This window comes from Sceloporus occidentalis, unplaced genomic scaffold (assembly GCF_023333645.1).
Source record: "Sceloporus occidentalis isolate IW3139 unplaced genomic scaffold, rSceOcc1.0.p SCAF_1, whole genome shotgun sequence".
NCBI lineage: Eukaryota > Metazoa > Chordata > Lepidosauria > Squamata > Phrynosomatidae > Sceloporus > Sceloporus occidentalis.
In genome coordinates this window covers 97,602,314-97,614,919 of record NW_028316981.1, presented here as the reverse complement: position 1 = coordinate 97,614,919, position 12,606 = coordinate 97,602,314, and the positions used below count along the sequence as shown (strand labels likewise).

The 12,606-nt window shown below is 47.4% G+C and overlaps 1 protein-coding gene across 3 annotated transcripts in view; it reads left to right on the top strand.

Annotated features, from left to right (window-relative positions):
- Positions 1 to 8,599: 8,599 nt before the first annotated feature.
- Positions 8,600 to 12,606, top strand: part of JADE2 (jade family PHD finger 2) — a 232,061-nt gene continuing 228,054 nt past the window's right edge. The window contains exon 1 of one of the 3 annotated variants that reach the window (XM_089530074.1): positions 8,600 to 8,686. The gene's annotated coding sequence lies outside the window, so the exon portion shown is untranslated. Of the gene's footprint in view, positions 8,687 to 9,058; positions 9,457 to 10,232; positions 10,828 to 12,606 lie in introns of those variants that run through there. The other 2 variants (XM_089530083.1, XM_089530064.1) reach the window with 2 other exon arrangements.

Genomic DNA, 12,606 nt, shown 5'->3' with positions numbered 1-12,606 from the left:
CGGGTGGCATCATGCGTTGTGCAAATGCCACACACCCACTCCACCCCTATGCTGGCCTTTATGGCCAGTCTGTCGAGGCTCTATGTTACCTTCAGTGAAGTAAATGTTAACTTCTGCAGCGTGTAAAATATTACAATTATTCACATATTCCAAATTCCAGTCATCTTCCGATAGCTGCCCTTTTAAAAATTTCAAAGGTGCCTTGTTGTTGTTGTTGTTGTTGTGTGTCTTAAAGTCATTTTTTATTTATGGCAATCCTAAGGTGAACCTATCCTGGGGTTTTCTTGACAAGATTTGTTCAGAAGATGTTTGCCATTGCCTACCTCTGAGGCTGAGAGCATGTGATTTGCCTAAGGTCAAATAAGGTCCTAAAAATCTGGAGCCCCCTGCTTTACACCTAGCCAATGGACCAGGTCCAGACTGTGGCATCATTTCAGAGTTTCCACATCTCAGTGTCTCCACTGATGCTAGAATGGGTTTGGCTGACAAACTTTCTTTGGGTAGATGAAAAGAGACAACTTTAGTCCATGTGTTGAGAGTTAGGACTCTTCTTATTAGAAAAGGACCTCTTTGATGTATTCATACATTTAAAAGTTAACTTTTTCCATTGGCTATACCAAAACAGTATCTTGGAAGAATTTATTTCTCACTTTGGTGGATGATCTAATATGTCTATCAACCACCAAAGTATTGTGCTTTACTTTGCAGATCATGTGCTACTGTAAAATCATCTTTGATATAAAAATGGCAGGTGGTTTTGTTTAGCCCTTAACACATTTCACAGGCTACTTTGTTCCAAAAATTTGTTATTGAAGATGTGAAACTGCATGGTCCTGAACATGTATGTTTACATACAAACTCAGAGAGAAAAGCAGCAATATATATACACACACACTTGTATATACACTTGTATTTTGTTCCTGAAGGCACCAGGCCCTGTCTGATTTTGAAAGCTAAGAAGGGTCAGTCCTGGTTGGTAATTGGATGGAAGACTGCCAATAAATACCAGGTGTTGTAGGCTATATTTCAGAGGAAGGAACTAGCCAAACCACCTCTGAGTAGTCCTTGGCTAAGAAAACTCTATGAAATTCATGGGGGTGCCATAAGCAGACAGGCAACTTGAAGGCACATGTGTGTATCTGTTTGTGCCTTCCAGCTGCCTGTCATCTTATGGTGATCTCATGTGTTTCATAAGGTTTTCTTAGGCTAGGAGTACTCAGTGGTGGTTTACGCACACATTTTACTTGATGTCTTGTGTGGAGTTGCTTCATAAGGCACCTTATAAATATTTAAATAAATAAAAACACTGCTTATGATCAATACAAAATTATAGCACTTGAAAGAAGCAGCACAAGGATAATCTATATGATTGATAAAATCTTTGCTCTTAGTAAAAGCAACCCCAGCTGGCAAGCCTAGGAGACGGAACAAAATGCAGACCATGAGTCTGCTCTTGCATTGTTCTAGGAGTGTGTAAAGCATCTGTGCAACGGCTATACTCTCCTGTCCATCCAATCCTTCATCCTGTCATAATCTAATGAGGATCACAGCAACTCACTACACTTTGATATTTGGTTCCATATGCCACACAGAGCAACCCATGTTTATTATTAGTGGTTGTTGAGTCCAATGGACACTTCAAACATACATAGTGTGTGATTAATTTTAATCACATTAGATTAAGTAGTGACTACTTGTCATGAGGTATGAATATTTCCATCAATACCAGAAGCAGCTTGCCTCTATGTAGCAATTGCTGGACCACACAAGTGTGTGTATGCGCATGTGTTTGACTTTGTACTGTCACACTCGTGCCTTGCTAATGGGCTTCTTATCAATCTCTGGCTGCCTACTGTGGGAAACAGGCTTTGAGTCTGATATAGCACAGTTCCACTGTTAATTACATTTATAGCCCCCCTTTCCTCCAATAAGTTCAAGGCAGTGTATATGGCTCTCCTTTCCCCCATTTTATCCTCACAATAAACCTTTGAGGCAGGTCAAGTGGAGAATGGAGGACAGAGGAAGAAATTAGCCCAGTGGTCACCCAGGGAATTTCCTGGCTTTGTGGGGATTTGAATCTGGACCTCCCAAGTGTAAAATACTCTGTTTAGTACACCACACCGACCCTTATGTTGTCTATTCATTCATTCATTCATTCATTCACTTTGTATGCTGTGTTTCTCCCAGAAAGTGACCCAAGGTGGCTCACAAATAAAAACATTTTTTTAAACTTTACAATAAAAATGTAAAAACAGTATAAAATTACATAACGATATACAGAAGTTTAAAAAGCATAACTAAACCCACATAAAAGCCACCTTGTTGTGATTATATATTAAAATCTTGCTTGAATAAAAACATCGTAGCTTATTGGCAAATAGAAAGCATGGGGTGTGTGTGTGTGTGGAGGAGTTTATTTCTCAGAGGCAAAACTTCACTTCTGTCCATGGGCCAAAAAAATTAATTCTTCCATGCCATACAATATTTGAACTGACAGATCAGAGAATGAGATGTAGGACACTTTAGGAAGCAACTGAACACCTCAGTCTGTCATGCTAGCCTTATTTAAGCATTATGAAACCAGGTAGCCTGAACATGTGAAGAGGAAAAGGCATGCTAACCCAACCATATGTTATGGCTTCTGTTACAATAAGTGTTACAATAGAGAAGATCTTCCTCTGTGCATACAGGTCCTTCACCTTATTCAGAACAGTAATTTTAACCCAGTTTTATAATTCCCAAATAGGATTACAACCTATAAATCTGTGCGTGAGATTGTCTAACAGCCTTATTGGTTATAAAGCAGACCAGCAATTTATCTGAGCCTAATCACATCTGATATATGTATGTGGGAGTAACTGATCAATAAGTTGGAGGCAACTTGATTTGATGAGTACAATGCACTGATCTGAAATGGGCTATTCTTCAAAATCACAGAAAAATAATATTCTGCCCAAGAAAGGTAAGCTGATCTAAAAAAAAATAAAAAATCATGCTAATGTTACATGGAGTATTTAAACTTAAGAGTAAAAATGTTATACAGTTTAAATGACATGAGGAAGGGTTTCATTCAAATTTTTTCCTTGTGGAACTGGAAGTTCTAATGATAATTTTTCTTAGAATAATTGCTGTGGGATTTACATTAATACTGGGGTGTTTAAAAATGACTGTAGGGATAGTGTGTGTGTGCACACATTTTTCTTAAAGGGATCACTCCTTTGAATTCTGCATGCGCTCCACTGTATCTGCTCTAACGCATCCTAAAATAGTTTTAATGTTCAGTTCTGACACCTGAAGTAAGTACCTCTCCTAGCTGATTTTTAGTGGGAGGTACTACCTTGCAATACCACAACAACTGCTTGGGAGGGAAAATCCAACATCTGAACTCAGTTTGTAAACTAATACAAGATAAATATATCTGTTAGATATCTTTTACTGTACTTAAGAATTCACAGTAATATCCCCCATCTTACAGATGAAGAAGAAAGGCTAAGAGATAACATACCTTCCTGAGACTAGCTAGGGTATTTGTGGCACTGGTAAATCTAGGCTGCAAATCTAGGCCCTACAATCCCAGCTCTTGCAACCAAGGGGCAGGAGGCAATGGTGGGTTACAAGTTCAGTACCACAAAATACTGTACTGCAATTTAAATGTTGGGAAAAATTCAGTATGCATAGTACTTCCCCAGCACTATGCTATGTAAGAATGGTTGATTTGTCCATTACTTCTGAATAAAGTCTAGGCCAGGCTTTTTCAACCTTTTTACCATGGAGGGAACTTGTGAAGTAATTTTCAGGTCTCAGGGAACCCCTGCATACTTTTTTCAAGCATGATCTATCACAGAACAGGTGGGTTCCAGGGAACCTTTTACTTGAGAAACCCTGGTCTAGGTATTAATGTCATGAATACTGATAAAAAGCGGCCGCCCGGCTGGACAGGCAGGCCGCTTTGCCGCTAGAAAGCAGCGACAAAACTACAAGCCCCAGAGTCCTCTGGGGCTTGCCCCGGCCCCTTATTGGTGCGCGGGGCGGAAGGGGAGTCGCTTCCACCCCGCGATGCTCTAGGGGCCGGGCTCTATGATCCGGGAGTTCCGGTCCTCCAGGGCAGCTCATTGGTCAGTTGCCCTGCAGGAGGAGCCTCCCAGATCGGGTGACCTGGCTGCGGAGCCGGGGCCTATTTAAGGCCACGCAGCCGGCTCCGGCCCTCAGTCGGCGAGTGGCTCCGAGCGGTTCGGAGCCAAGTAGGAAGGGAGGAGGCAACGGAGTGCTTCTGTTCACCCTGATGATTTTCATCTTTTGGGTTTCCAGTTCGAGGGTAACTGGTATTTTGACAAGGCCATGCCCATGGGTTGCTCTATCAGCTGCACAGCCTTTGAGACTTTTAGTACCTTTTTGGAATGGGAGCTTAAGCGAAGGGCTGCTTCGCCTTTAGTTACTCATTATCTTGATGATTTTTGTTTGTGGGACCTGCTAATTCTTCTCGGTGCAGCGATCTGTTGAATACCTTTTCGGTATTGGCGACAGAGATTGGGGTTCCTTTGGCTGCTAATAAGACTGAGGGTCCTGCTACCTCCGTGTCCTTTTTGGGCATTCACTTGAACTCTATAAAAGGCCTTTCTTCTTTGCCCCTGGAAAAGATTTCCAATTTGTGTTCTTTGTTGGAGAATGCTTTGCTTGCTAATAAGCTCACGCTTAAGCAGGTCCAGTCTCTGCTGGGTCACCTTAACTTTGCTTGCAAAGTTATTGCACTGGGAAGAGCATTTTGTGCCAGGCTAGCCAGGTCTTTGGCAGGCCCCAAGCTATTGCATCACCATGTTAGGATTACCAGAGCCATTAAAGAGGGTCTTCGGATCTGGTTTGAATTTCTAAAAGGTTTCAATGGTATTGCCATCTGGCAAAGGTCTTGGTGCCTGGGAGATAAGTTGCAGGTCCACTCTGATGCAGCTGGGAGCATTGGATTTGGTGTTTATTTTCAGGGCCATTGGTGTGCACAGAGATGGCCTGAGGCGTGGCATGGTACTGATATCCTGAGGGATTTGACATTTTTGGATTTTTTTTTCCCATTGTAGTAGCTGTACATATTTGGTGTACTGAATTTTCAAACAAACAGGTTTGCTTTTGGTGCGATAACCAGGCAGTTGTAGCTGCCTTGAACAAACAAACTTCTAAATCTGATAGTTATGGGTTTAGTACGCAAATTTGTGTTGTGTTGCTTAACTAATAATATTTACTTCACAGCTCGTCACGTCCCAGGTTTACAAAATAACGTTGCGGATGCCATTTCTCGTTTTCAGGAACAGCGATTTCGACAACTGGCTCCAGAGGTCAACCTTTATTCTACCCAATTCTCTGAGGTTGGCTGTCTGAAGTAATGGACGGAGTAATAGCGTCCATTGCACCGTCCACTCTTAAGACATATAAGCATGCTATTAAGAAACTGTTTGAATTTTTCTCTGCTGTGGCCATGTTGCCTAGATGGCCTGTTAACACTGAAGTGGTTTTGCGTTTTTTGGTTTGGCTCAGACATACCAACATTGCTCCCAAGACTATGACTATACATCTAGCAGGCATCACCTTCTTCGTGAAGGCCGGTAGCTTTCCGGATCCTTGTGCATCTTTCCTTGTAAAAAGGGTGATCGAGGGTTGGAAGAAGATTTATGCTTCTGTCAAAGATGTTAGAAGGCTTATTTGTTATCAATTGTTAACAAAAATTTGTTTACATTTGCCTGTTATCTGTTCATCCAGTTTTGAAAACAAGCTGTTTTGTGCGGCATTTACAGTGGCCTTTTTTGGAGCATTCAGGTTGAGGGAGCTGGTGGCTGTGTCCAAGGGAGATATGTCAGGCAGGGCACTTCGTGCTTCTGACATTTCCTTTTTGAAACATGGTGTGTCTTTAACGTTACGCCAGTCCAAGTGTGATCAACTGGGCGTTGGTCAGACAGTGGTGTTGCGTCGCTTACATGGCTCACCCGTCTGTGCAGTTAAGGCCCTTCGGTCATATTGAGAAGTTCGGCCTTTGGTCGATAATTTTTTATTTGTCCACTTTGATGGTACACCTTTGACCAAGTACCAATTTGTTTCTGTTAAAAATGACTGTTAATGGTTTGGGACTCCCAGCTGATGAATTTGGAGGACATTCTTTCCGCATTGGTGCGGCCACTGCTGCCTCTCGGGCTGGCATGCGTGCTCAGGATATAAAAAGAATTAGAAGGTGGAAATCTAAGACCTATTCTGGTTATGTTCATCCACACTTGGACCACTGCGGTGAGAATTAATATCGCTCTTGGCAGGGTTGGTGGTAGGTGTTCTGTGAACAGCCTTTTGTGGCAGCAGCACAGGCCAGGATCTGCACGGTGTGGTACCAGGGCTACGGAGCTCTGGTTTGGGAGTCAGTCGGGACCCGGGGGCGAATAGGGCAGGCGTATGGCCATTACGGGGGCCATAACGCGAGAGCGCCTCCCGGTGACTAGGGGCTTAGCGAATATGTGAACGCATGGCAGAGTTGTGGTCAAGTGGTGTTCCTTAGCCCCTAGGTCATCCCAATGCCTGGTGGGTACCAGGCTTTTGCTAATCAGACAAACATGGGGTTGTTTGATTTCGCAGATCCTTACCTCATGCTTTGTGCCAACCCTACCAATTGTTTTGCTATTAATAAAGTTGTGGCCTTTCCTCCAGCTTGGTCTCCTGTGGTTATTTGACAGTAGCATCTGAGGCAACACAGGCCTGCAAAACTGAGGGTCACAGAAATGTCTTTAAAACGAATGCTGGCTTTATAAGAATTTGACATTCTAAATCCAGAAAATAACCTCAGATTTGCTCCATCACCTACAGATTCCCCCCCCCCCCCCACAACTTGCTTTGATGTCAACAGTATAATGTGGCAGCTAACAAGGCCAATGCAATTTTAGGCTGGATCAATAGAAGTATAGTGTCTAGATCAAGTGAAGTAATAGTGCCACTCTATTCTGCTCTGGTCAGGCCCCACCTGGAATATTGTGTCCAGTTCTGGGCATCACAGTTCAAAAAGGACATTGAGAAACCGGAACGTGTCCAAAGGAGGGCAACTAAAATGGTGAAGGGTCTGGAAACCATGCCCTATGAGGAACGATTTAGGGAGCTGGGGATGTTTAGCTTGGAGAAAAGAAGGTTAAGAGGTGATATGATAGCCCTGTTTAAATATTTGTAGGGATGTCATATTGAGGAGGGAGCAAGCTTGTTTTCTGCTACTCCAGAGAACAGGACCCAGAGCAATGGATGCAAACTGCAGGAAAAGAGATTCCACCTCAACATTAGGAAGAACTTCCTGACAGTAAGGGCTGTTCGACAGTGGAACACACTCCCTCGGAGTGTAGTGGCGTCTCCTTCCCTGGAGGTCTTTAAGCAGAGGCTGGATGGCCATCTGTCACAGGGGATGCTTTGATTTGGAGTTCCTGCATGGCAGGGGGTTGGACTGGATGGCCACTGTGATCTCTTCCAACTCTACGATTCTAGGATTCTATGCCTTCAAGTCCTTTCCAACTTATGATGACCCTAAGGGGACCCTATCATGGGGTTTTCTTGGCAAGATTTGTTCAGAGGTTTGTCATTGTCTTCCCCTGATGCTGAAAGAGTGTGACTTGCTCAAGATCGCGCACATACACACAATCATATATATATATATATATATATATATATTGCAAAGAGAAAGAAAGCAGTTAAAGTCTTCTAATATACTTTCAAAACACTTTAACTTGCTAATATGAAACACAAAAATCAGTTCAAAACCATGCAAATAAATTGCACTGGAACATCAGTATCTGCACTTAGAGCTGCATAATGAATGAATGGATAAAAATATCAAATTTGTGAAAGAACTGTGTGTGGTACATTCCCCCCCCCCCAATTCAGCACCTCAAAGTGTATGCAAAACAGCTACAATACTGAAAAACGGTTTGTTTTTCAAAATGCAAAATGTAGGACATTCACGAAAAACAAATTCCAAAATAAAAGCGAGAAACACTTGTATAACAGTAAATCCATGCTTCTTTTGTTGTTGTTATGTGACTTCAAGAATCTATTTTGGGGTTTTCTTGGTAAGTTTCTTCAGTGGGTGGGTGAGTGGGTGCCATTGCCATCCTCTGAGGCTGAGAGAGTGTGACTTGCTCAAAGTAGACTCCCATGGCTGATCCGTGATTGGAACCCCGGTCTCCAGAGTCCTAGTCCAGCGCTCAAACCATTACGCCACGTTCCCTCTGGAGAGGCAGTATATAATAAAGCATTATTGTTATTTATAATAATAATTATAATAAAACAGAGGTTGTTTTAAAATTCCTGCTGGACAGTAAAATTGAAATGTAGGGCAGATATTGTAAAAGGAGGAACTGGAACCCTCACTGGAGAAATAACCCGGTTTGGCCCCGCTTTGACTGCCCTGGCTGAAGGCTATGGAATTCTGGGAGTTGGAGTTTGTTGTGGCTCCCAGAGCGGAGTCAAAGCGGACTATTTCTCCAGTGTGGATGCAGCCCTGCAGGACTTTACTCTCCAGGAACCGCTCTCTGGAGAAAGTCCTGCTGACAGAGGCTGCAAAGGTCCTGCGCAGGAGGGAGGCAGCAGCAGCAGCAGCAGCAAGGCCCTGCAGGTTGGGCGCAAAGATGCCGAAGGGAAGCGGGGAAGGCTAGTCCCTGGAGGGAGGAAGCCCCAGGAGGAGGTTGGTTTTCTTTGGCTGGTGCTGCAGCCCCCGGGAAGAGAGAGCAAGAGCCCCAGCTCCTCCTCGCAGCCCCGCTGGAGAGTGTTGTTGTTTGTGCATCACAAGGTCAAGGCGAGAAGAAGAAGAAGAAGAAGAAGGAGCCGAGGAGGAGGGCGGACCCGGCTCCTCTCTCTCCTTCCTGGGTCGCCTGGGCAAAGTTCCCTCTCTAGCTTTGGGCTGGAAGCAGAAGCAACGAGAGAGCTCTCTCCTTTTTCTTTAGGAGAGGGGAGGAGGACCAGAAGGCTGGAGGAAGCCAGGGGGACAAACATGGGGGGGGGGGGGGCGAAAAAGAAAGGAAGAAAGAAAAGGAGGGAGGCGAGGGAAAGATGGTGCCTGCCCCCGTCCTCTCCTCTCTTGGCAAGTGCTTCAGGATCACGAGCGGAGGGGGGGGACAAAGGGATCATTTACACACCCCTGTCTTCCTCCTTCAAATGCCTGCCCCCCTAAAAAAGCCCAGACCCCAATAACTTTGTGGAGACCCCCCACTCTTTCCAGTGTGTATAACAGTTTGTGTGTGTGTGTTGCGTGCCCCCTTTGCGCTTCCTCGTCCCCGCATCGCCCACGCAGTGACCCACCCACGCGGGGTTTCCCCCCCGAGGGTCTCCCCTTCTTCTTCTTCTTCTTCTTCTTCCTCCTCTTCCTCCCCTTCCACCCTCCCTCTTCCTCTTCCTCCTCCTGGGCTCTGGGCAAGAAACGTCTTTTTTGACGCAGGAAGAAATGGCAAATTTGAAGTACGTCATTAATATGGCGCCAAAAGATTTTGTTAAGTATACGCTTAATATTCTTACGGGTGTGTGTGTGTGTGTGTGTAAGGTTGCACCAGCAGCAGCCTGTGCCTAGCTCCGAGGAGGTATAATAATAATAATAACAATAATAATAACAATGTGTGCGTTGTGTTGTTGGGGGAGAAAGCAGAGATCAGGGAGTGTGTCCCTTGGAGGAGGGAGAGGAGGAGGAAGCAGCCCAGAAAGTGTGGCAGCAGCTCTGTGATCTCGGTCTGTGTGTGTGTTGTGTGAGGCTGAAGATCATTGCGAAAGTGACCTGATCGGGCTTGTAGAGGGAGCGAGGAGGAGGAGGGAAGAGAGAAGCAAGGGCGAAGGAGTGGGTGTCTCTGTGTTGTTGTGTGTTGTGTCTGGAGCCCTCTCGAGAGGGAAGCGATGGGGACTGGGAGCATCGGAGGGAGGTGAGGGCCAGAAGATAGAAGAAGAGAAGAAGAGGGGGGCGGGAGGGGAGGAGGAGGAGGAGAAGGAAGGGTTTGGGGGGCAACCCATGCCCAGCACCAGCACCAGCATCAGCACCATCGGAAGGAAGGATGGGAGCCCCGTCTGCAGCTGCACCTGGACCTGCTGCTCCTCCTCAGGAAGAAACAGCCAGAAGAAGAAATTGAGGGGGGAAGGGGGCGGGGGAGGCGAAAGAAGAAGCCGCTCTGAGGGCTGGCTGGCTGGCTGGCTGGGGGGGGGGGAAGGGGGGCTGAACTCTCCAGCAGCATCCTCTTCCTCCTCCTCCTCCTCCTCCCAATTTCTCTGCTGCTGCTGCTGCTGCTGCTCCTTTGAAGAAGTGGCTGCTACTTGGCCACCACCAGAAGGCGGAGGAAGAAAGGGAAAGGGCCAGCGTTTGGGGCAAAGCCAAGGAGAAGAAGAAGGAGAAGAAACGTGGATCATTATTATTATTCCCTAGAAAGGAAAAGAAACAGCGGCTGGCTTTTGCCCCGAGCGGCCACCTCCTCTGGGGAAATCGATGTCTACATTATTGCATCCGTTTCGCTTGCTTCCTCCGGCTCCCTTTTCCGCAGCCATGGAGTTACTTTGTATTTACTCCTAAGAAGGCAGCCACCGCCGCCGCCACCAGGAGAGGGACCCTCTGCCTCTCCCAGAGGGGCGTGTGTGTGTGTGTGTGTGTGTGTGTGTTGTGGTGGTGGAGGGGTGTGTGTGTGTGTGTGTGTGTGATGGTGCTCCCTCTCTGCCAGGGTCCGGGATTAACTGCGGCCGAGGGAGATCCCGGGAGCCTTCTGGAGCATCAGCATCTCCTGAGCCCCGGGGCGCCGCCGGAGGGCTCGCAACTCTTGGAGGACGCCCTGCTGCTGCTGCTTCTTCCCAGCCAAGGTAGAAAGCCCAAGGGGGGAAGGAAGGCTGCTCCCGGGGGGCTTTGGGGCTGGCTCTCAGTCTCTGGAGGGGAGGAAAAAGTGGTGTTGCGTTTTTGGGCCGGCTCCTTCCCTTGCTCCTCGGGGTTGGTTTCCTTCTGCCTGGGTGTGTTGTGTTGTGTTGTGTGTGTTGTGTGTGTGGATCTGCCGAGTGTTTGGCTCCAAAAGCGTGGCGCCTTTTCAGAGGCTGCGCATGTTGCTGGCTCCCTGCTTCCAAAGGGAGGCGGCAGGAATGTAAACAACTTTGGAGGAAGGGGAGAGAGGGCTTCCTTGAATTAATGACTGCGGCACAAGGCCACCTCCCCCCCCCCAATAAAAGGTCTGTGAAGGAAAGGGGGGCGGCATATTTGTGTGCGTGTGTGTCTCTGAGGGAAAGAGTCCGAAGAGAGGTCCCAGGCCCAGCAGCATTGAAGGGGGCGAGGTCCAGCACAATATACCCTCAAAATAAGACAAGAGGGGGGAAGGGTGAGGGGGTTTGGGGGGGTTGTGTGTCCAAAGGGTCCCCCAAAGCGGGTCCAAAGGAGACTGAAAGAGAGAGAGAGCCAGGCACGACTTTCGTTTTTGTTGATACGCAGCACGTTTCCGGAGCCCTTGGCGCCCACATGATCCCGGCGCCTGCCTGCCTCCCTCCCTCCCGCCTTCCCTCCCGGGGCGGGGGCTGGGGGGCCCCCAGTCTTGCCACAAGGCCCCCAGAGCCCTTTGAGCCCCTCCTTGGTGGGTGGGGAGAGGGGGAAGGGGGTTAGCAAAGAAGGGGAGAGAGAGAGAGAGAGCCCCGGGGGTCTCCAGGCCTGTGGGGCGCTGGAGGGACTGGGAATGGAAATGTACAGCAGCAGGCGGCGGAGGCTGCGCGGCGGAGAGGAGGACTCTAGGGGGCGTGGCGGTTGTTTACCTTCAACTCTCTCTGGGCTCCCTCCAGGGGAGGGGAGGGGGGAGGGGCTCGCAGCATCTCTTCCTTCTTCATCTTCATCATCATCCCTGGAGCTGCATTCCTCCCGCTCCTGCCAGAGACTCCTTTCCCAGGACATGGCCAACAGCCTTCTTCTGTCCAGGGGGAAATCCCAAACGCCCTCCATTCTGAGCAGGGCACGGAAGCATGGCTTTCGATGATTCTGTCATTTTAGCTTTTTAAAAACTTTTGGAAGGTCCTCCATTTTGCTGTGCCTTTGCGGCGAGGACACCTCTGCTCGCCTCGCTCCTGTCTCCACATCCCCGCCGTGATGTTTCCGCACCCTGGCTCCGCATCTCCACCGCAGCAGGGTGGGCACAGGTCCTGCTTTCGCAGGACACATCCTACATTTCAGCTTTCTGTCCAGGAGGCATTCCAAGATGTCCTCCTTTTGGAGCGTTATTTCGTTGTATTTTGTTTCCAACTTATGGAGACCCTAAGGTCTCCAGTGGTTTTCCTGGCAAGATTTGTTCAGAGGAGGTTTGCCTGGGTCATGCTCTGAGGCTGAGAGAGTGTGACTTGCCCAAGGTTGAGCATGACTAGGAAGCATGACTTTATATTTCTAGGAGTGCATTTAAAATAAGGTCAATGTATTCCCCATTGACAAGGTTGTCCTTCCCACTGAGAAGTGGTACTTATCTATCTACTTGCATTTGCATGCTTTCAAACTGCTAGGTTGGTAGAAGCTGGGACTAGTGATGGGAGCTCACCCCAACATGCGGCACCCACACCTCAAACTGCCAGCCTGCTGATCTTGCAATCAACAGGGGTTTCCTGGCAAGATTTGTTTAGCTT